General features: G+C 53.9%; 1 pseudogene; it reads right to left on the reverse strand.

The window, feature by feature from the left end:
* Positions 1 to 2,199: 2,199 nt before the first annotated feature.
* On the reverse strand, positions 2,200 to 19,248 carry LOC139361209 (SH3 domain and tetratricopeptide repeat-containing protein 1-like; annotated as a pseudogene).
* Positions 19,249 to 25,228: the final 5,980 nt, after the last annotated feature.

Consider the following 25,228-nt stretch of genomic DNA (forward strand, 5'->3'; position numbering starts at 1 on the left):
GTTTGGTAGGCTTTGGCTGACTTTACTGCAACCCGCTTTATCAGTAAGGTCTTTATGACCTGTATCTTGTACCGACCTCCTATCTCATCCTGTGACTAAGAATGCCCAGCCTCCTGGGAATGCGGCCCAGCAGGTCTCAGCCTCCCTTTACCCAGCCCCCATTCAAGATGGAGTCGCTCTGGTTCTCGTGCCTCTGACAAGTTGGCCTGGGTTGAGTGTTCCCTAGTGTGTGGTGGTTGGAGCTCTTCCTAGGAGTAAGAGGTATTGTCAGTAGGAAACAGGCCTCTGTTAGCCCGGGGGCTGGCACTCTGCCCCATTATATCGGCCTCATTTCAGTGGTGACAAAACTGGGGCTCAGAGACATCAACTCCCTCATCCCGAACCCCCAGACTGTCAGTGGTGGGCTGGGGTTTGAATGTGGGGCTTGAAGACCCATCATCTCCTCTGGTCCCCCAGACTCTGCTGCCCAAGAGGAACAGGATCCCAGGATCCAGGCCCCTCATGGCACCAGCCAGGGTGGGCGTAGATGGGGAGGCAGAGGTCCAAAGCCCGCCGGACTCTGAAGCAGGTCAGGGACCAAGAGCAACCCGGACCTACGGGCCCCACCCCGAGAAGAATGGCTGCAGGCCGGGCCCAGCGGACAGGAGGTCTGTGTCCTCAGTCAACGTGACGGCGCTTCCGGCTGCTCCAGCCAGGCCGTGCTGTCTTCACGTTTCCAATCATGCGGCCTCCCCTCCAATTCCCAAACCCAACCCACAGAGACAGCGATCTGGGGTCCACGTGAGGTTTGTCAGCAGCTCTGACCCGCTGCTTCCCGCCAGCCCCGCGGCCGGTTCTGGAAAGTTCTCTGCTGCCCCCTGGTGGGGAGGCTCGGGGCAGGGCTCTGGCTGCAAGCATGGGGTCCTAGAACCTCCTGGCTCTGTCACTTCTGCTGAGTGGAAAACCAACCCAGGGCTGAACCAGTGACACCTGTGGCGCTCCCAGAACCTCCTGGCTCTGTCACCTCTGCTGGGTGGAAAACCAACCCAGGGCTGAAGCAGCAGATGGGTGCCTGATTCCTTATTATCAGAGCTCCGCCCAATGACAAGTCTCTCTCCGGGCCTCAGCTTCCCCTTCCATTAAACGAGGGGCTTGGGGGATACCAAGGAGGGGTAACTGCTTAGTGAGGATGGGAGGTTTCTTCTGGGGAGAGGAATACATTTTGAAACTAGATGGCGTGAGTGGTTGCACAGGACTGTGAATGTACAAATGCCACCACATTATTTGCGTTGAAATAGTTAATTGCATGCGATGTGAAAGTCACCTCATTTAAAGTGTTTAAAAGAGGGGTCTGGGAGAGTGCAGTGTATGTGAGAATCACGTGGGACACCCACAGTCTCTGAACGTCAGTTTCCTTGCGTAAACTGACAAAGAGACAGTGTGAACTCTATTCCCTGGGGCCAAGAGATTCCAAGAAGGGAAACCTGGGATTCCTGGGACTGGGATGAGGGCCGGGGGACGGAAGGGGAGGGGGTAGGTGGGGAGAGCTGGGGGGAAGCCCAGATAAGGCTTTCAATACTGGGTAGCAGCGTCTACACAGGCGGAGATCCTTGCATCTCACTTCCCGCAGGGCTGACCAGTGGCCAGAGGTGAGACTGGCCAGGCTCGGCCCAACCAAGTCTGGGAGCAAAGGACACTGAGTGAGGGATCCCCGGGGCCACCCTCACTGGCCTGCGGCTCTCCTGACACCACGAGAGAGCTCCAGGAGCTGACCTTGGGTCCTAATGGGGGACACCTTCCTGGCTCCAGGCTGGCAGGGTGGTGTGGTGGTCAGTGTACTGGGCTCTGCGTGTCCGCCTCTACCTGCTGTGTGACGGTGGGCCAGACTCCTAACCTCTCTGTGCCTCTATTTCTTCAATGGCGAACAGGGACACTAACAGCCCCCACATCCGGGCACAGTGGCCTGAAGGTTAAAGGCAAGGGTGGCATGAGACCTACAGCAAGAACTCTGAGCAGGGAGAGCAGGGAGCTGCCCAGAGTTCAATCACCATCTCCCCTCTGGCCGCCAAGAAAACCGAGGCTCATGGTGACCTGGCCCAGGTCTGTTGGACTCACGGTCCTTCTCATCCCCAAGATCAGAGGGCTGCCACCAGGGAAGGAGCTGTCCCCTAGACACAGCCCAGGAAGCACACAGGGAAGGATGCCATGGGGACTTCGGTATGTTTTTGCAAAAAAAGAAAAAAAATCATTTATTGCTATTTGAACCCTGCTTTTATGCTTCCATTACCCAGAAAATGAGCTACGGGAGACACCAGGAGAGGCAGGAGATCATCCTCCTTGCACAAAACCCACTCCCTCGGATACTGTCCTCAGCGAGGGTGGCTGGAGGCCAACCAGGGGGCCCACCCGCAGAGTGGCAGAGGAGGTAGGTTGACCCTGTGGACGCTGAGCTCTGTGGCGAAGGTCCTGGCCTTCTGGTAGAAGAGCCACTTCTCGCAGTCCAGGAGGAAGTTGTGGGAGATGGTGGCCGGCCGCGTGTAGATCTTCAGCTGTGCCTTCTTGTTGCCCAGGTCCACGGCGGCTGCCAGTGCCAGCTGGTAGTACCCGGCTGCATCAAACGGATCCTGAAGGGGACAGGTCATGGTCAGCAAAAGGGGGACTCGGAGCCCGTCTTCCCAGAGGCCGTTCCTGTGTCCAGGTCATTCCACATGTCCATCCGATGCTGGCTCACCCCATGAGCCCCGAAGCCTGTGACACTGCTGTGGTCTCAGCTGCAGGAGGTGGGGACGACCCTGACACCCCTGGAAGCCTTCCTGACTGTCCCTACGCCCCACTCACCCCAAGCCTCCTGCCCCAGTGCCACCCTCTCTGCAGGCAGTGGCTGCTTTCCCCATGGACTGAGGTCAGGGCAGATCCTGCCTGCTCTGAGAGTTTCATGCAGGACCCGTGGCTCCAAGCCACAGCAGGGGCACTGCGTTGAGTGACCCAGGCTCCCCTCTGGCCCCTGTCCATGCTGACCATTTCCAGGCCCTCCACGGGCCAGGCCAGGTACAAAACCATGTCACAGGTGTCCTCTCTGGCAATGTTCCCTGAAATATTGACGGAGTGTGACTCCCCAGACATCCACTCCCATTTTCAATGCGTCTTTGGCTCAAACTCACCATCCCTGGGTTGGGATGCCGCCTCCCAGACCTCCTCCTTCACCCTCCCATCCCCCACCCAGCCTCTCCGCAGGCACCTCCTCCACATGGCGGTCACCCAAGGGACCTCTCTAAGACCCATGCCTGGCCTGTCCCTCTTTACCATCTCAAGATGGCTCCCAGGGCCAATGACAGAGTCCAAGATGCAGCAGTCCATTCCCTCACTGCCCCGCCCCACACACGGAGCAGGGGCGTGAGAAGGCCCCGAGTCACCGCCACCGCTCATCCAACGCCCCCCGGCCCAGCCGAACACTGGACTCTGTGCTGGGTGCATGGTTGAGCCTAACGTCCTTGCTTCCAGTCTGAGGGACCTGGGAGTGAACACTGACCACACAGGGTGGCCCGGGCTGTGGCAGAGGGAAGCCCAGGAGGCCCCAGACTCAGCCGGGTGTGGAAGGCAAAGGCTTCCTGAAGGGGTGGGGGCTTCCCAACTAAACAGGAAAGAGCCAGCCAATGCATATGTCTGTGCGTGTGCCTGTGCATGTGAATGTGCGTGTTTGTGTTCCTGTGCGTGCATGTCCCTGTGTGTGTGCCTGTGTGTGCACGTCTGTGTGTGCGCGCCTGTGTGTGCGTGTGCCTGTGCCTGTGTGCATTTGCGTGTGCATTTCCATGTGCCTGTAGTGAGTGACAGCCTGAGCCAGTAAACACCTAATCCACCCTATTCCAGGGCTCACTCTCATGTGTAGACTAAAGGGGACCCCATTTTAGAGGCAATTGGCAAAGATGCCCATTTACCCCTGCTTCTCTGCCAGCCTTCCAGGTCCCATCCAGCCCGGCTTCTTCTCCCACTCCTCTGGGCCCTGGGTCCAGAGCCTCCTATACATGGAGGAGGGTGTAGCCTTGGAAAGACAGCCGCCCTTGGGGAATTCCAAGGGGGCCTCCCTGTGGGAAGCTGGCCTGTGGTGACAGCATAGTCACGATGAGGCCCAGAGGGCTGTGCATAGGAAGGAAGGCTGTGCATGGGAAGGAGGACTGTGCATGGGAAGGAGGGCTGTGCATGGGAAGGAGGGCTGTGCATGGGAAGGAGGGCTGTGCATGGGAAGGAGGGCTGTGCATGGGAAGGAGGACTGTGCATGGGAAGGAGGGCTGTGCATGGGAAGGAGGACTGTGAATGGGAAAGAGGGCTGTGCATGGGAAGGAGGGCTGTGCATGGGAAGGAGGGCTGTGCATGGGAAGGAGGGCTGTGCATGGGAAGCAGGGCTGTGCATGGGAAGGAGGGCTGTGCATGGGAAGGAGGACTGTGCATGGGAAGGAGGGCTGTGTTACTTGGCGCTTTCCTTTCTCCTGGACAGGCGGAGTGGGCGGCAGGCTTGACCAAGAGAGATAAAGGCCTCTTCTGGGAGGCCCGACCCCCTGGGTACCAGGCGTGCCCCTGAGTGGTGAACAGCGTCCCCCTGGGCCTGACACTTGGCACCTCCCTATCTGGCTGGGACTTGGGAGGCCAAAGAAACCACGTCTGACCACCAGGTGTCGCCAGTACTGGGCGGGGGCCTCCCGGGCAGCCCCAGGCCTGCGGTGGGGTATACGGGGCAGGGTCTTAGGGCTGCCCCAGCTCCTCATGTTGTTCTAAGGCCCCCAAGATCTCGGCCCCTGGACTGGAGTGCCCTGGCCCCTCAGCCCGTAAGGAGCACTGACACGAGGCTGGTGTGATGCTAAGGAGGGGTGGTGCCCGCTGGGCAGATGGGTGGAGACACCACAGGTCTCAGTCTGCCAATCCCAGCTCTCCACCCCTGCAGGGCTGGGGGCAGAGGGAGCACAGCACCTCCCCTCGAGACACACCCGACCTAACAAGGCCTCAGCCTGGCTGGCTGGGGCCCCGCCCCACTGCACCTGCCCTGAGCTGGGGTTTCCCTGTCTGTGAACTCAATGGTAAGACACTGGTCCCACCCCACCCTTCCTGGGTGATGTGAAGATTCAAGGTGTCTCGGGACTCCAGGAAGGAGTTGCTCAGTGCAGGCTGGCACCCTGGGCAGGCTTCCTAGAGGAGGCGCCAAGATTTGGGTTGGATCTTGCAACGTGGATTCAATGTGAGGATGATGGCATCCTCTGAAATGTCACTCTCCCGACCCTGTTTTCTTTGTTAAATGCACCTTGACACTTGACTGTCAAGACTCAGCTTTGGTGTCACCTCCTCCAGGAGGGCCCCGTGACTACAATCCCCCTTCTTTACCCAGAGGCCACCATTGCCCACTCATGTGTCAGCCTCCCTGGCTGGGACTGAGTTCCTGAGGGTGGGGCCTGGCCATCTGGGGAGCTGGGTTTTACCTGCTAACCTTGCCGGCTCCTCCAGCTGGGTGTAGAGCTCCAGGGAGGCCACTGGGCCATTCCTAAGAAAGGCTGGATCCCAGGCCTCTGGGGTCCGGATGGAGATCCCACTCCAAGGGGGCCAGGAACACCCCGAGCCCTGCCCCTCCCCACCCACCTTCAGGTCGTAGAAGATGATGTCACCGAGCACCAGGTACACCTTCACGTAGTAGAGGGTCTCCTCGTCGAACTCCAGCGGCGAGTTGCAGAGCTAAACGGCCTTGAGGTAGAAGTGCTCCCCCAGCTTGCCATGGCCCAGCCGGTGGTGCAGGGCGGCCAGCCGGTGGTAGGCCACACGCTCGTTCGGCCGGTCCCCTGGGGTGCAGGCCAAAGGGACAGGTGTGAGGATGTGGCTCTCTGGGGCAGGGAGGGAACATGCCCCTCAGGAGCAAGTATACAGACCCCCAGGCAGCACACGTGGCTTGTCTCCAGGCACCTGTGGTCACCTGGGCAGCTCTGGCCATTCCCTTCCAGGTTCCCAGACTCACTTTTCCATCTGCAAAGCAGAACTAATAAGGCCTGCGCCTGTCTACTGAGAGGCTTTGGCAAAGTCGGACTTGGATGGCCCAGGTCTGTGCCTACACATAGCCACCTGCCTTTGCTCACTGGTTTTAACCAGGGGAGCCCAAAAGCCATGCAGTGCAGGTGCTCCCGGGCTCCCCGGCTCCAGGCAACCCACAGACATGACATCCGACTCCTCCTGGGTGTGTCATGATCAGAGCCCCCTACCTTGGGGAGTCAGCTGCACACCTACTGTGTACTGGGCCACGGGGCACAAGGCGCTGGGGCATGTGGCCTGCTTAGGGTTCCCTGTCTCTGCAGGGGGACAGACGACCCTGGCACAGCACCAGGGGATGCACGGCCTTAAGGGGCAGACTGCTGGAAGGGGAACTGGGATTTTATCAGCCAGAGAGCCGTGTGGTTGATGAGGGTGGGAAGGGTACAAGAGAAAGGGAATGTGCCACTCAGCCTGACACATACAGGGACCAACGAGATGCCTGGGATGTCTGGAAGGCAGAGGGCACACTGGGCGGCCCTTGTGGTCAGCAGCGGGAACAGGCAGAGGAAGCAGAGCTCAGTCAGACAGGGAGCTCTGCACTGCATGAGAGACCTCGGGCTGTGCCCCACAGCCGGACGGGGAAGCCAGTTGGGCAGAGCTGCCTGCCTGGACAGGAGACCAGGAAAATCCAGTAGCTGTTTCAGCTCCTGGCCTGCAGACCTGGAGGCTGGGCTCTGGCAAAGTGTGGGTCCTGGCAGGGCAGGGGCTCAGGGGACGCACCCACAGTGATGCTGAGTGCTAGGGCCATGTAGGCAAACTCCAAGTCCTCCTGGGGCTCCTCCAGTGTGGCCAGCAGTGACACCAGCTTGTTGCACAGCTGTAGCTGCAGCTCCACCTTGCGGTTGCCCGTAGTCACTGCCAGGGGCAGGGCCCGGTCCTACCACACAGGCAGGTGGGGTCAGGTTTCCCGCAGCACCCACCTTGCCCAGCGCCCTCCTCAGAGCTCAAACACGTGCTTGGAGCTTCCCACACCCCAGCTACCCCTGCACCTCGACACAGCTCTGTGCTCTGGGATAACACACAGTTCAGACATCCAAGTTGGGGGCTGAAGAGTCACCTGAGGCCCATCCAGCTACACTCGACAGCCTCAGACCAGCCTCTCCCACCTGGGTACCAGAGGTCTGACTGGGGGGAGCCAGCACTCCTCTCTGCTCTAAAAACACCACATTGATCTGTGCCCAGGGCTGAGCCACACCGTGAGCTCAGAGGAAGGGAGAAGCCGTCCCACTTTGGGGTGTATGCAGACCTGGGTCTCCCACTGATATGCTGTGTGTCCTTTGGCATGTCCCTGTGCCTCTCTGAGCCTCAGTTTCCTCATCTGGAAGATGGGGACAGGACTTCCCACTCAGGGTTGCTTGAGGTCATCAGGTACAAGGGGAGAGCCATTGTCACGTCCAGGCCCCGAGCGTTTGTCCCAGGCAGGGGCATGGTCAATATCATTCCCGGTGAGACCACTTGTAAACTCATCATGTGCATGGGTGGCCCTGCCTCCATTTGGGAGGCCTCTACCCTGCCACACCTGTGCCTCAGCCCTCCAGGTGCCCCACTGAGGCCCACCCACATCAGCCCACAGGCAAGCTCACCCGGTAGAAGGACATGCCTTCCTCCCGCTCCCAGGCCCCATTGAAGAAGATGTCTCCAGCTGCCTCAAACAGCTCCAGCCCCAGGTTGAGGTTGCCTGTGTACAGGTCCACATTCTGTGCCACCTGAAAGGAGACAGAAGTTCCCTCAAGACCCACACCTAGCGAGGTGGCTACGCGCACCTTTGCTAGGCTCCTTCCTCTCACACACTACAGGTACACTTGAGCATTTTTCAGACCCTGTGCATTAGGGCTGCCCCCACCACTGGCATGAGGACAATGAACTGATGCTCCTGAGTGCCAGGAGGTGACTGAGCAGCTGCAGCCCAGGAGCCCGACACCTGTGAATCCTACCAACAGGGCTAGCCCTAGCCCACTCCCTCTGCACTCAAACCAGTCTCCGTGGCCCCCAGATTGCTGGGAGCCTAGCCCCTGGCTCCTTTCTGCGTTGCCACATCCCTGCCACATCAGCAGTGTTTGTGGGTGCGCCTGGTCCCCTCTTGGCCATGAGCTCTTCTTCCCTCTCCTCAGCTCAAGGAGGTATATAGCAGGTGCTCAATAATGAAAGCTTCATCAGGCTCGTGGGCTTCACAATTTGTTCCAGATCACACTGTGTTTGGGAAAGCCTCTGAAAACAGCCACTATGATAGATTCATTTTATAAGGAGATGTGCCACATGTCGCTTGGAGCAAGTTCTTCTGTGTGTTAATTGAGTGGTCACATTATTTGAGCATGTGCTGTATACCAGCAGGTGCTGTGCACTGTGGGGGGCCGCGCCTCTGCCCTCAGGGAGAAGATGCTGGCCACCGGGGGAGGATGTGAGGGAACCAGTTGGAGGGAGGGAAAAGGCACACAACAGGTGCTCAGCAGTGGCTTAGGAATGAGTGGATGGATGGATGAATGGATGAGGAGATGTAGACACATGGATGGATGGAAGGGTGTGTGGATAGATGAATGCTTGGATGGATGGATGGATGGATGGATGGATGGATGGATGGATGGATGGATGTGTGGATAGATGAATACTTGGATGGATGGATGGATGGATGGATGGATGGATGGATGGATGGATGGATGGATGGGTGGGTGGAATGATGTGTGTATGTATGTATGCGTGGGTAGATAATGTATGGATGGGTGGAGGGTAGATGATGTATGTACATGTGGATGGATAGATGGTGGATAGACGAATGTATGGATAAACAAATGGACAGATAGATGTATGGAGGGATGGATTAATAGGTAGATAGGTGGGTAGATGGATGAATGATGGATGGATGAATGGACGAACAGGTGAATGGATGGATGGGTGAAAGGATGGATGATGGATGGATGGATGATGGATGGATGGATGGGTGAATGGATGGGTGGATGGATGATGGATGGATGGGTGGATGAATGGATGGATGATGGATGGATGGAAGGATGAACAGGTGAATGGATGGATGATGGAAGTATGGATGGATGATGGACGGATGGATAAATGGATGGATGATGGATGATAGATGATGGATGGATGGATGGATGGATGATTGATGGATGGAAGGATGAACAGGTGAATGGACGGATGATGGAAGGATCAATGGACGGATGGATGGATGAACAGATGAATGGATGGATAGACCGGTGAATGGGTGGATGATAAAAGGATGGATGAATGATGGATGGATGGAAGGATGAACAGGAGGTGAGCGGATGGATGATGGAAGGAGGGATGGATGATGGATGAATGGATATATGGATGAATGGACAGATGGATGGATGGAAGGATGAACAGGAGGCAAGTGGATGGATGATGAAGTATGGATGATAGATGCATTCATAATGGATGAATGGATGGATGGATGGATGGATGGATGGATGGAAGGATGGATGGATGATGGAAGGATGGATAGATGATGGAAGGATGAATGGATGGATGGATGTACCGATGAAAAAGTGAATGGATGGATACACGGGTGAATGGATGGATGATAAATGGATGGATGAACGATGGATGGAAGAATGGACACGAATGGATGATGGATGCATGGATGGATAAATGGATGGATGGATAAATGGATGGATGGATAAATGGATGGATGGATAAATGGAAAGATGGATTGATGGAAGGATGAACAGATGAATGCATGGATGATGGAAGAATAGATGGATGGATGGATGGATGAAAAGTGAATGGATGGATACATGGGTGAATGGATGGATGATAAAAAGATGAATGATGAATGAATAGATGGACAGGTGAATGGATGGATCATGGATGGATGGAAGATGGTTGGATGGATAGAAGGATGAACAGCTGAATGGATGGATAATGGAAAGATGGATGGAAAGATGGATGAAAGGATGGATGGATGGAAGGATGGAAGGATGGATGGATGAATGGATGGACGAACAGGTGAATGGATGGATGAAGAAATGAATAGATTAATGAATGATGGATGGATGGATGGATAGAAGGATGAACAGTTGGATTGATGATGGAAAGATAGATGGAAGGATGGATGGATGGATGAACAGGTGAATGGATGGATAAAAAGATGGATGGATGATGGATGATGGATGGATGGATGATGGATGGGTGGAAAGACGAACAGATGAATGGATGGATGATGGAAGGATGGATGGATGGATGGACCCACAGGTGTATGGGAAGATGATGGAAGAATGGATGGATGGATGATGGATGGATGGAAGGATGAACAGGTGGATGGATGATGGATGGATGGATGGACAGATAGATGGATGATGGAGGGATGGATGGACGAAGGGATGGATGGATAGATGATGGATGGATGGACGGAAGGATGGATGATGGATGGATGGATGATGGATGGGTGAATGGAAGGACCCACAGGTGTATGGGAAGATGATGGAAGAATGGATGGATGAATGGTGGATGGATGGATGGAAGGATGAACAGGTAAATAGATAGATGACGGAAGGATGAATGGATGGGTGGATGGACAGGTGAATGGATGGATAGACGGGTGAATAGATGGATGATAAAAGGATGGATGAATGATGGATGGATGAAAGGACAGATGGATGGATGATGGATGGATGGCTGGAAGGATGAACAGGTAAATAGATGCTGGAAGGATGAATGGATGGGTGGATGGACAGAGAGTGAACAGCACAGGGGTCCTCCTGCATCCCTTGCCACCCCCCTGATGTACAGGTCCACCAGCTCACTCTGTCGCAGGATGTAATAGATCTTCCCTGCTTGCAGCCAGGCATGTGCCTCCTTCTCTTTCTTCTGGAGGTCAATGAAAATTCCCACACTTCGTTTGGTGTAGTCCAGAGAGGATTTGTAGGCCCTGGAATCACTGGAATCAGACACAGGTGTCAGAACAAGGGCTCTCATCCTCCTGGAACCAGTCTGCCTCCTCTCGTGGGTCTGGTGACAGATGAATCTGGAATGTGGGGACTGGGAACGGCCCTCTTGTATGTGCAGTGTTCTGCCCTTCCCAGGCTGCTGGGAGGGCCAGGGTGAACACACACGGCATGGAAAAGATGAAGGACATCCTTCCAAGGGAATCGAGCATCATGCTGCCCTGTGGCAGGAGGAATGTGCTAGTCCATCTCCCCTGCCTCCCAGACATGGCCTGTGTCTTCTCCAGACGCACCAAGAGCCGTTAGTGTTCAGAGGCTATCTAGGCCGATGGTTCTCAAGGTGTGCAGGCATCACAGTCACCCGGAGGCCTGTCCTTATAGCTTGCTGGCCCTGCCCCCAGAGCTTCTGGCTCCACAGGCCTGGGGCAGGCCCTAGAACTCCCACTTGCCACAGGCTCCTAGGTGACATGGATGCTGCTCTGCTGGTCCAGGGACTACACTTTGAGAAGCATGGCTCTAGCACACTGACCCATTTTCCTTCTGTGAACCTGAGGCCAAGACTGGAGCCAGTCTCCCGGGTCCCCATGGAATCTGGCCCCTTCCCTGCTCTCTCAGTAAGTCCAACACTTGAGGGGCTGTGACTGCAGCAATGTCACCAGGCCCTGTGGGTGGGGTGGCCAGGGCCATGGTTACCCCACCAGGTCAGCATGCTCGGGGGAAGCCGAGTGGGCCACATATGGGACGTGAGACCTTGAAACCCTGCCCCGGGGAAGCAGGTGACACAATTGGCTCTGTCTTCTGTGGGAGAGAAGCCACAGGTGGCTGCTGTGGTCACATTTAAGGGGACAGATGAAGGCCAGGAGTCAAGACTCGGGGCAGGCAGAGGTCAGATGACAAAGGCCACCATAGTAGGAAGAACAGCCCAGAGTGCACGTACTGCCTCTGCTGGGGTTGAGATGACCTTTGACCCAACAAGAGAGACTCAAGCTGGGACTCACAAGCCAGCAGCAGCCCTGGGATGACCCCAGACCCACCAGCTCAAAGCATCTGATGCCAAGGAACCAAATGATCCAAAGGAAAGGGGCTGAGGAGGCCCTGGGCCAGCTTCCCTGTGCCCCCCTCCCTGCCACCCCAACCCCCTTGCACCCCTCCACATCCCCACCACTGCAAAGCCAGTCCTCACCACTAGGTGCCCAGGGACAGGTAGAGCTGACTGGTGGTGTCCAGGAGCTGCCCTCTCCAGCACCTGGTCGGCCACCTCGCGGGCAAGGGAGAGCTGGAACTCGTGGTAGATGACACACTGGGTCTCGCTGGGCATGACGACGCTGTAGAAGTAGCACAGCCGCTGGACGGCCCGCTGCTGGCCTGGGCAGAAGACAAAATGGAAGACGTCAGCCTCCCAGCATCGAAGCGAGGCTGGCTGGGTCCAGAGGCCCCTGCTCTGTGCTTGTCTCTTTCACACCTCTGTGAACCTGGGCCCCATAGGCGGGGAGCCTGGGCTCAGACAGGCCATGCACCTGTGCAAGGGCAGGCGCCGAGCACACCGTGACATGGGCACAGCTTGGTGCACATGCTCATGGTACAGGCCGGCCTTCTTTACAACTCCCAGGGCCGAGGTTCTGGCCAGGCTCGGCCCCTGCACCAGGCCATCTATTTCTGCTTCACAAAGCCCCTCTGGCCAGGACCAGGGCCACCTTCAGCCTGAGATGATGAGACCAGGGACACAAGTAGCCCCTGTCGCAGATGGAACCCTGAGAGAGCAAAGCCAAGCATCACGTCTGCCACACACGGCATCATGTTGGGGGAATGGGGTTCAAAGCCGGCCCCTGGCATTTCCACACATGCTTCTCTCATGCAACAAGGCTCCAAACCCACAGGCTCACTGGCCTCTCCCAAAGCCAGGGCGCTGGGAACGGTGGAAAGCTTCTGATTTTCTAGTGTCAGAAACATTCCGAAGATTAACAAAGGAAACCAGGTATGCCGAATGGACATCTGTCACACACGCCCCCCAACAACAGCTGAATACACAGTCCTCTTGAGCGCCCATGGGACATTCCCCATGACAGACCATGTGCCAGGACACAAAATGAGCCTCAGTGAAGGGAGAAGGACTGAGACCAAAGCACAGGTGTTCTTCAGCTGTACTGGCATGAAACTGGAAATCGACAGTGAAGGAAACGTGGGAAATTCAAAAATATGTGAAAACTACACACTCCTAAACAACCAGTGAGTCAAAGAAGAGACCATCAGGGAAACTGAAAATTAATTTGAAAAGAATACAAACAAATGCGCAGCCCGGGCCAGCACGGTGGCTCACACCTCTCATCCCAGCACTGTGGGAGGCCGAGGTGGGAGGATCGCTTGAGTCCAGGAGTTTGAGATCAGCCTGGGAAACATGGTGAAACCCTGTCTCTATAAAAAAAAAAAAATACAAAAATTAGCCGGGTGTGGCGGTGCACATCTGTAATTCCAGCTACTCAGGAGGCTGAGGCATGAGAATGACTTGAACCTGGGTAGAAGTTGCAGTGAGCCAAGATTGCACCACTGCACCCCAGCCTGGGCAATAGAGCAAAACTTTAAAAAAAAAAAAAAAATAGCACAGTGTATCAAAAACACCAAGATGTAGCTAAGGCAGTGCTGAAAGGGAAATTTATAACTGTAAATGTCTACATTCAAAGGAAGAAGAAAAATCTCAAATCAAAAGCCTAACTTTCCACCTTGAGAAACTAGAAAATGAACTAAACCCAAAGTGAATAAAAGGAAGAACATAATAAACGTGAGAGTGGAAATGGGAAGTAAAAATACAGAGAATGGAAAAACAAAAGAGATAATCAACAGAACCAAAAGTGGGTTTTTTGAAAATAATAACAAAATTGACAAATCTTTCACCAGACTGACCAAGAAAACAAAGATGGGGCACAAATGACTAAAATCAGAGACTGAGCACCATGGCTCACGCCTGTCATCCCAGCACTTTGTGAGGCCGAGGGGGAAGGATCACAGAGGCCAGCATTCAAGACCCCCCTGGGAGAACATGATGAGACCCCATCTCTAATAAAAATAAATAAACAATTAGAAACCCAAGTTTCTAAAATCAGAAATGAAAGAGGAAACATGATTGCCGACCTGACAGAAATAAAAGGATTCCATGAAAACACTACGAACAATTGTACACCAAGAAGCCAGACCATCTAGACACAACAGCCAGACTCTTAGAAGGACACAAACTACCGAAAGTGACTCAAAAATGACCCCAAGGAAGCATGTGGGGTATCAGCCCCGCCCTCGGTCTCCCCGACCGTTCAGCTCAGGGTGGGGAGACAGGGAAGCATGATCCCCGTTCCCTGGCCTGCATTTCCAAGTCTGAATCCCCCAGCACCCAGGGGAGGGCCTCGTAGGAGGAGGTACCACAGGCTATTGTGCCAGGAGCCACCGGAGGCTGCAGAGGGGACTGGGGCGCTGGGTTCCTGGAGGGTCTCCTTCCAGTCAGAGAATGTCCCTGGGGAAGAAGCCTGGGTCTGAATCCCCCAACCTTCCTTGGGCAGATGTGTGGGACCGGGGCCCCTTCACACGGTCCTTTCCAAAATCTCATCACTCCTAGGGCCAAGAGTGGGTGCCAGGCCTGTGCTGGGAAATGAGCAGATTCAGATTTGGGCACAGGCCCTGGAGTTCTGGTCCAGGCCACAAGAGGCACCTCTGAGTGGTCTCACTATGCCATGACAAAGCGCTGCAAGGCAGAGGGGACTCAGCAGTATCCCTTGTCTCAGCCATTTCCCTGCACTCAACTTCCTCATCTATTCTCTGCGGCCTAGATTTCGGACAGCCCTGCCCAGCTACTGTCCGTTCACTGCTCGGTCTGCACTGACTGTTCGATAGTACTCCGTGGCTCCCCAGTGCTCTTGGGGAAAAGGCCAAGCCACAGCCTGAGGCCCCAGGCCCTGCTTAGCTCTCCAGAAGAGCTTCTCACCATCCAGCACCCAACCCACCCACTCCCAACTCTGCACCTCCCTGCATAAGCCCTGCTCACTCACCCCACTCACACCCCACTCATCTCCGCTCCCACTTCCGTTCACTCACCCCCACTCACACCACACTCATCCCCACTCACACTCCCGCTCACTCACCACCACTCACACCCCACCCATCCTCGCTGACTCACCCCCACTCGCTCACCCCTGGGCCTTCACACAGGCTACACCATCAGCCCCTCATCCACACCTATTACTTGACTAAATCCTCTTAACCCTCTGGGCCCAGACTAAAGAGGCTTCCCTAACCCGGGGCCAAGTGCTGCCCCGCCATCACGCCACTCACCCTTTTGTGGCTTCTCTGGCCTGAAGCTCACATTCCCACGCTCAGCACCTCCCTCCCGAGGACCCCACAAGCCCCTTTTGTGGGTGGGGCCTGGCACACTCAGCACGAGCTGCTTTTGCGTGAACTGCTCTGTGGCTTTGGGCAATCACCCGCCCCTGTGTCCTCTGTGAAGTGGGATGACCGGTGCACAGGGCTGCCGAGATACCAAGCAAACACAGGCACAAGAACTGGCGTTCAGGGCCTGGCTCATGGAGGGGCCCCAAGTCCTAGCTCAGCACAACATGCCTTGATCCCAGGGTTATGTCTAGGGATTCCCAGCACACAGGACTTTCCGTGCTCAAGGCAGGATGGTCCCTGGGCAAACCAAGAAGAGCTGCCTGCCTCAGTAGGGTACAGAGGGCCTGGCCCTGCATGGGAACGGCCTGTCTCCAGGGCGTTTGCCAACATCTGCTGCTGGCCATGACTCAGCGCTTTCGATAGTGGGAAAACCACCACTTGTTTCCGAATCACAAACCCCAGGTGTGCCCTGACCCAAGTGGCCCCAGAAGGCTCACAGGAGGAACTGGGGCACTCACTCTCCACGTGGTCCATCTCCACGGCCACCAGAAGGACCCACTTGTAGTAGCCCTTGCACTGCTGGGCCGGGCCCTGGTGGGTGAAGAGGTGGCCCAGGAGTATGTGGGTGAAGTCCCGGCCACACTCCCCACAGGGAAGCCTCGAGAACAGACGTACAGCCTCCAGGAGGTAGTGCTGGGCCAGCTGGTCCCAAAGTTGGCCAGCAACACTGCCTGGTTCCTCCGCTGGCCCAGGTCCCAAGCCACCGGTAGTGCGTGGTAGTAGCCCTTGGCTGCCTGCCTCGTCTGTCCCGTCCTCTTCAGAGCCACGGCCACCAATGTTGGCAATCACACCCTCCTGGTCCTCGCTGACCACCACTGCATCCTGGACAGACTGCAGGATGTTCAGGGCCACCAGGCTCTGCCTATGAAGCACATGCAGCCAGGCCAGGGCCACCAGGGGGTCCACGATGGCACGGACTCCGGCAACAGCACAGGCTTCCACCGCCTGCGTCATGAAGGTGATGGCTGGGCCATGGTAGCCATGGTGGCTGTATGGCTGGGCCAGGCTGGCGTGGAGAAGGCCGCGCAGCGCCTGGCCTGTTCCCGGGGTTAGGGAGGCCAGCGCTCGCCTGAGGTAGTGGGAAGTCTGGGTGGGGAGGCTCTGGGGCTGGAGGGCGTTCTGGAGCACCAGGTTCACGTTCCTCAGCAAACCAGCCAGCGAGTCCTGTGTCCTCAATGAGGCCACCTTGACACAGCTCAGCACCAGGTGGGGCAGGCACTCGCGGCTGTAGATGTCAGCCAGGAGTAGGCAGCAGTCTGAGAGCCACGCAGCGTCTGGGGCTCCCGAGTCCCTGTGCAAAAACAACAGCTGCTCTAGGAAGGGCAGGGCCTCCTCAGGCTGCTTGAGGTGCACGTGGTGCCTGGCCAGCAGGAAGCAGGCCCGGGCCTAGGCCTGCTGGCTCTGGCCACCCACCGCCCACTGCAGCACCAGCTGCAGGAGCTCCCCGTCCGCCTCGGTGCTGCAGATGTGGCCAGGCGTCCCCAGGGGCAGGGCCATGGCTCTGGGAACCACCTGTGTACACTTCTCCCGGTTCTGCTTCCAGTAAATGCCGGCCAGGTTGGCGTACACAGCCACCACCAGGAACAGGTCCCCGAAGCTGCCCTCCGGGGCCCCCAGTGTTTCCTCCAAGTACACCCGGGCCTGGGACAGCTTGAGCCTCCTGCTGCACAGCAGCCCCAGGAGGAAGCAGAGCCTGGCCAGGGCCATGAGGAGGCCACTTTTCTTGGCCGCCCCTCAGGCCTGTGCCAGGCGCCCAGTCAGCTCCTACTCGTCGCTAAAGCTGCTGAACATGCTGCTCAGCCATGGCAGCGCCAGGTTGTACAGGCCACAGAAGCTGGCCTTGAATCCAGAGCTGTTCAGGAACAGCAGCAGTGAGCTCAGGGTCTCTGGATCCTCCCAGTTGTCCTCAGCTTCCAAGCAGAAGGAGGGCTCCTCGGGGTCCTGCAAGCTCATGTTGCTGGATGCTACACAGAGACCCCAGGACGCTGGCTCCTGGGGGCAGCCTGGGCAGGTCTTGCATTGTTCCAGAATATTCTTCACCTTCGGCAGGGTCTCCTGTGGCTCCAGGCCCAGGCAAGGTGGAGGTATTTCTGCAAGTCACAAAAACACCTAGACAGATTAGAGTCCAACAGTGAGTCCTTGGTCCACTTGGGGCAGGATCCCTGCATCCCCGTCCTCTGTGTCCCTGGCGCAGCTTGCCATGAGCCCTTGAGAATTATGCGCAATGCAAACCCAGGGTCTGGAGCACGTACGATCTCCGGGGACACAGAGAACACGCAGGCCCGTGGCCCGACTCTCCTACAAAATCACCCTCCTGTCCTGCTTTGTCGCCACCTCACAGCATGGTTTTAGGAGACTATGTCAGCTCAGTGATCCCTCAGAGATGCCTTTCCCTTTAGATAGAATCAAAGCCTTCTAACTGGACCCATGTATATGCAGCACTACAACTACAAATGTAACTTTTGTCAGCATATTGGGCCCCCCGGTGGGGTACAGGAATCCATGAAATCCTCAACAGCCAATCAGAGCTATTGATCAGCTCAAAAGCTGCTATGCAAAATTGGTAAAGCCACCGACGGCACAGGACAGGGGTGTTGTACCCATGTACCCAGCTCCGTGCAGGGAAACGGACCATCCCTGCAGGAAGGATGGGAAAGCTTCCAGGCCCCTGTGGCCACCTTCACCTTGGATGGTCTGAAAACCTGAAGCCCTCGGTTCCTAACAAAGGCCAGCCTGCTCAAGCAACCCACTGGTGCCTGCTGGCTTTGGTGGATTCCTAGCCAAAGCCCCCTCCCAGAGGTGAGCAAACAAGCGCATTTCCTGTTGGAAAACCTGGGATGAAAGGAGGCATTACTGGGAAGGAAAAAACCTAGATTTAAACAGACCCTCTGTTTCAAGCTCACTTGCAAAAAATATTTTCAATACAAACTGCCTCCTTATTCATCTGTAAAGCCTTGGCATTAAAAAAATAAATAAATATGATTTAGAGGCAAATGTGACTTGACTACACTAGATGAGCTAAGAAATCTCCCCCACCCGGCAGAGGCCCACAGCCCCTCCCAGCCACTACCCTGGCCTCCGGGGCAGCTGGAGAGCCACGTGCCTTTGCTCCAGAGACTTTGGCAGAGGGTGGAACCACCCCCTCCCCGAGGCAAACATACAACAGCCTTCCATTCCCCACTGGCTTCCCGGGCCTCCTGTGGGACCTTGTGCCTGCATCCCGAATGTACTGGGATGGATCCCATTCCCAGGGAACTTCCAAGGGCCCTTGGTGCATTCACATCACCAGGCTGTCCACATGCGGACCCTGTGTGAGGGGAAGCGACAGAGCCTCAGAGGGGAGACGGGAGAGCCTCCCTGAATCAGCCCCTCAGGAAGGAGCAGACCCTTCAGGGACCTCAGTTGAGGCCCCTGCAACCTAAGGCTCTGAATTCTGCTACCCGCTGAGGGCTGTGTGGCCTCCCATCTCTGAGGCAGAGCACAGGGCAAGCTGCAGCTTCTCCAGGTCATGAAAAAGGAACCCACAGCTACATGTGGGCCCCAGCAGTGGAAAGGATGCCCCACCTCGGTCGGGGACCAGGCGGGGGTCAGCATGTTCATTGGAAGAAGTGTGGGACCCCACAGCCTCCAGTGCCAGAGTAGACGGGAGGTTCAGGCCCACCTTAGGCGATGTCCCCCAAGCCCCCAGCCCGCACCACAGAGGGGTGACTGTCGCATCCAATGCCCACTGTACTCAGCTCTGTCCCCTCCTCCGGCATTACCCCAAGGCCCAACGCATAACCAGAGGAAGCCTGAGCCACTGGCAAAACCCACCTTGTTCCTGCGGCTGCTCGGTCACAGCTTCCTCTACTGAGTCTGCCAAGGGAGAAAAGAGAAGCAATGAACACCCCCAGACAGCACCTCTGGGCCCATGTCAGGTTGAGCTGGTGTCGGTGTTGCAGGGTGAGAGCATTGCAGGGTGCAAGGGTTGAAAGTCACATCATCCTCTTCCCTCCTGGATCATGGGAACAACATCACTGTGCGGTGTACACTTTCTGCGATATTGGGAGTAACATCGTCTTCTGTGCCTTGGAATATTAAGGACAATATCACGGGGGGCGTGTACATCTTCTGCAATATTGGGAATAATATTATCCTCTCTCTCCCTGCATACTAGGAAAGATATCACAGAGTATGTGTTCACCTCCTGCGATATGGGGATTAATACCATCTTCTCCACTTCCAGATATCAGGAAGAGTATCACATGGCGGTGTACGGCGTCTGCAATACTAGGAGTAATATCAACCTCTCAGCCTTGTAATATTAAGAAGAATATTGGCCGGGCGCGGTGGCTCACGCCTGTAATCCCAGCACTTTGGGAGGCTGAGGCGGGCGGATCACAAGGTCAGGAGATCGAGACCACGGTGAAACCCCATCTCTACTAAAAACACAAAAAATTAGCCGGGCGCGGTTGTGGGCGCCTGTAGTCCCAGCTACTCGGGAGGCTGAGGCAGGAGAATGGCGTGAACCCGGGAGGTGGAGCTTGCAGTGAGCCGAGATCGCGCCACTGCACTCCAGCCTGGGCGACAGAGCCAGACTCCGTCTCAAAAAAAAAAAAAAAAAAAAAAGAAGAATATCACAGGGTGGATGTACACTCCCTGCCATATTGGGAGTAACATCAGCCTCTCCTCTCCATGGATATTAGGAACAATATCCCAGGCTGGGTGTACGCCTCCTGCTCTATGGGGAGTCATATCATCCTCTCCCTTCCAGGATATTAATAACAATATCACAGGTTGGGTGAACACAGCCTGCGATACTAGAATTATTATCATCCTCTCCCCATCCGGATACTAGGAACCATATCACAGAAGAGCTGTACCCTCCCTGCGATATTGGGAGTAATATCATATGCTTCTTCTGTGAATATTAGGAGCAATATCACCGGGTGGCTGTCCATTCATTGTTATGTTGGGAGTCATGTCATATTCTACCCCTCTCAATACTAGGATCAGTGTCACAGGGTGAGTGTACACCTACTGTGGCATTAAAACTAAAATCATGCTCTCTGTCCCTAGATATTAGGAACAACATCACAGGTAGGTGTTCACCCCCTGCAGTATTAGAAGCAATAATATGATTAATTAGTAAACATCAATCATCGATTTTAATAATTATCAGGCTAGTCTCGAACTCTTGACCTCAGGTGATCTGCCCGCCTCAGCCTCCCAAAGTGCTGGAATTACAGGCGTGAGCCACGGTGCCCAGCCAACACTTCTTGACATCCCTTTTTGGACCTCAAATTTAGCATGCCGAAAACACACTTTTGATTCCCACTGCTATAACCCACTCCTCCCATAGTCTTCCCGATCCCAATAACAGCATCTCTAGTCTTCCAGTTACTCAGGCCAAAATCCTTGACATCATCCTTAAAACTTCTTTTTCTCTCTCTTGTCATCCAACCCATTTAAACTCTCCTTTCAAAATATATGCCAGACCTAACCACTTCCCACCTTCCTCATCATTTCCAACCAGGTCCAGCCCTCATCATAGCGCTCTGGGTTACTGCAAAAGCCTCCCAATCGCCAGGCACACTGGCTCACGCCTATAATCCCAGCACTTTGGTAGGCCAAGGCAGGTGGATCATCAGAGGTCAGGAGCTCAAGACCAGCCTGACCAACATGGTGAAACCCCTCTACTAAAAATATAAAAAATTAGCCGAGCATGGTGTGGGCGCCTGTAATCCCAGCTATCCGGGAGACTGAAGCAGGAGAATCACTTGAACTCAGAAGGCAGAGGTTAGAGTGAGCCGAGATTGTGCCATTGCACTCCAGCTTGGATGACAAGAGCGAAACTCCATCTTAGAAGGTTAAAAAAAAAAAAAAAAAGCCTCCCAACCCACCTCTCTCCTTCCGCCTTTCACCCTGCTCTGCATTCTACCTTCCACTCTCAAACATTTCAGAAAAAAAAAAAAATTATATCCACAGAGAGAGAAAGTACAAATGGGGTGAAATGTTTGGGGAATCTGAGGGAAGAGTATATGGGAATTCTCTATACTATTTTTGCAACTTTTCCATAAGTCAGAATTATTTGGAATTCAAGAGTTAAACAAAGAAAAAAAAAACACACTATCTCCCTTTGTGAATCCATCCTGTCTTTCCCCTGGCAACTTAAGGACGCTCTCAACTAACACATCTATTTTTTCATGAACACTAAAAGAACTCTTGCCGAGTTTTGACTTTCTGTGCTTGGCAGTAGAAGTGTGTGTGTGTGTGTGTGTGTGTGTATGTGTATGGTGTGTATGTATATATAGAGAGGGAGAAATATATATGTGTGTACATATATAAATATATATTGTATATTTAAAATGGTAATGTGTATATATATAAATATGTGTGTGTGTGTAGATATATATAATACATACGCCTTAGCCTGTCCTTAACCAGTTCTAAACTTAGTCGGAAAAACACATACCTAAGCAGAGAATTTCAAAATAATATGATGAATATTTTGATAGAGGGATGTGTTGCTATGGAACACGCTGCTAAGACACAAAACCTCCTAGATGGGGCAATGAATGAACGAAGTTTTGCACCTATAGGCACCCCCTCTGATATCCCCTCAAATGTTTATAGTTATATGCATTTGCTTCCCCCAGGACCCCTATTTCATAAGGGTTAGTCCTAGAGCCTAGCAAGTTCCTACTACAGCTGGCACACATATGCCATTCAAGAAACAGTGGCGGAGTGAATGACGAGTTAAGAACCATTTGTCAGCCAGTGCTCAGTAATACAACATGCACTGGTATGCAAATTATATTTTTGTTGAAAACAACTGCAGGATCACAAATTATCTTTCCAGAGAAAGCAAACCTCAAAAGCTTCTTTACCCTAGTAAAGCACGTTATAAGAAGCTCCCCTTATATAAAAGAAAACCTCATTCGTTATCAATGGCGTGTAAACCTAATAGGCCTTCACCTCTGATGACATCTCTTCCATCCCCAGGAGTGGATAAAGGAGGTTCCGGAAACCCTGGTAGTTGTGAAGGTGGCTCCCAGCTCTGACAGTCTTGAACCCTGCAGGCACGGAGGTCACACAGCAGAAGAACAACAGAGGCAAGCATCATCAGGCTTCGAGTATGTTTGAACCACAGATGACAAATAGGCTGCAGCCAACTGAAAACACCAGAGATTCATGGTGGCCACCTGAGGGGTTGTGCTCTTAAAAAATAATAATAAATAAATAAAAATTAAAAAATTAAAAAAGGAAGGGGTCAAGAATCCATCAGGTCTGACTGAGACGTGTATCAGTGACTAACACCCCGTATGGCAAAAGTACTCCGGTGCGCTTTGGGTACTCACAGCTTCAGCAGTATTCAAAGGCGTGTTCTCCCCTAACACTAAGCCACGGGAATACCCCCAGCAACACTGCCAGGAGAAACGTCTCCCATGGATTTGGCTAGAAACACAGTTGTCTTTAACAAATTAACACTGAATAAATCCTGACTTATTAGAGCCTGTGAGAATGACATTCTCAATGATAACAGTTATCACTACAATCTCCAAACGTCTGCGATCCTGCAGGGAGGAACTGTGACAGCGCAGGCCACATGTCCAGAATGCTTCCCAGACTGCTTGTTACAGAATAAAAGAAATAAACCCCCCCCCCCAAGAATGTCTTCACACACATTTAGCCAGTTGTTCCTTTGTGTGCATCTCTGTGCTAAAATGGCCATTCTTCCCCACAGCCTGAAGTCATATGCTAAAATAAATGAGACTCACATGAAGCCAGAACCATGCAGATGCCAAGGAAACCAACACAAATGAAATGGGCTGGAGAGTGTGGCCAGGAGGATGGTAGTTCCCAGGAAGCAATTACTTCATCTCTGCCCATGAAGCGGGCAGTTGTCACTGTCCCCCAGGCCCACACCAGACACTCGAAGTAGGTTCTAACCAAACTAGCTCCAACAATCAATGTAAATACACCACACAATTGGCTTCTGAAAGGACACCTTGCAACCAACAAGAAACTGTTAGCACAACTTTGACAAACTGTGCAACTAAAAACCTTGGAAAAGGATAAACACTGCCACATTTTGACTCAAATACTGTTACGTGGTAGCACTGCAATAATTCACTGAAACAGAAGAATGAATGAGGAATACGTTTATATAGGAATCAGAGGAAGCATGACTAATCATTTAAAGAAATAGGTCAAGAAACTGTTAGGTTCAAATGCTACCATGAGACACTGTTAGGGCCTTAGGCAAATTCACTTCTCTTGGTCCTGTTTCTAGGTTCATCAAAAATCAGCTTTGGACTAGGGAATCTGTTGCTTTCCAATGCCTTCCTTCTGCGATTCCAGCCCAGATTTTAGGACTGCTCTCCCACTTGGTATATGAAAGCACTTTCTTTTTTTTTTTTTTTTTTTTTTTGAGACGGAGTCTCGCTCTGTGGCCCACACTGGAGTGCAATGGCCGGATCTCACCTCACTGCAAGCTCCGCCTCCCGGGTTTACGCTATTCTCCTGCCTCAGCCTCCCGAGTAGCTGGGACTACAGGCGCCAGCCACCTCGCCCGGCTAGTTTTTTGTATTTTTTAGTAGAGACGGGGTTTCACCGTGTTAGCCAGGATGGTCTCGATCTCCTGACCTCGTGATCCGCCCATCTCGGCCTCCCAAAGTGCTGGGATTACAGGCTTGAGCCACCGCGCCCGGCCATATGAAAGCACTTTCTATGTAGAATAGCAAGAGTACATTTCTGTGTTGAATGTGGTTTGGGACCTACTCTATGAGGCAGAATATCATCATGGAACTTTAAGCATGACGACAAGGCGCACTCTAGATAAGGATAACACATAAGATGTGGCCATACACCTGTGCGTGCCTGGCAGGGAGATGGGGAAGTCTCATTTAATGAAGCCGGGGTGCCTGTTGCACCTGAACATCCTCAGTCCACGTCAAGTTCACAACGTCCTTCTGACATCAAACCACAGGTATCACATACTTTTCCATACTTTCCACCCAAGATTAAAATATGCAGAGCACCGTGATAAAGATGCCTCCATTCCCAGCATGTGGGCTCTCATTCCGTAGAATTACATACTTTCGGTGCAAAATGGTGACCAAGACTTGCAGCGGCAAGCAAGACTGGGCTCCGTGGGAACAGCAGGCCCTGCAGGAGCCACCATGCCTGTCGCCACAGTCTGATGCAGCTGCAGAGAAGCTGTGGCTGAGGCCATTCACTTTGTGAGAGAACCGCACAGGAGGGAAAAGGTAGGGAAGGTCGGGAAGACAGCAATGTCATGCTTCTGAGCCCAAGCCAAGCCATCGCATCCCCTGTGACTTGCATGTATACACCCAGATGACCTGAAGTAACTGAAGAATCACAAAAGAAGTGCAAATGCCCTGTCCCACCTTAACTGATGACATTCTACCACAAAAGAAGTGAAAATGACCGGTTCTTGCCTTAAGCGATTATATTATCTTGTGAAATTCCTTTTCCTGGCTCATCCTGGCTCAAAAAGCTCCCCCGCTGAGCACCTTGTGACCCCCCACTCCTGCCCACCAGAGAACAACCCCCCTTTGACTGTAATTTTCGTTTACCTACCCAAATCCTATCACACGGCCCCACCCTTATCTCCCTTCCCTGACTCTCTTTCTCGGACTCAGCCTGCCTGCACCCAGGTGATTAAAAAACTTGATTGTTCACACAAAGCCTGTTTGGTGGTCTCTTCACACGGACGCGCATGACAGGCAGGTGCAGAGCCAGGGAAGGACCTGTGATGAGAACAGAAAGGAATGCGTCTCCCTGTACACACACTCGGATTTTATGACAATGTGCGCAGGGGGCTGAACTGGATG

The sequence above is a fragment of the Macaca nemestrina genome, unplaced genomic scaffold, assembly GCF_043159975.1.
Source record: "Macaca nemestrina isolate mMacNem1 unplaced genomic scaffold, mMacNem.hap1 Scaffold_102, whole genome shotgun sequence".
Taxonomy (NCBI): domain Eukaryota; kingdom Metazoa; phylum Chordata; class Mammalia; order Primates; family Cercopithecidae; genus Macaca; species Macaca nemestrina.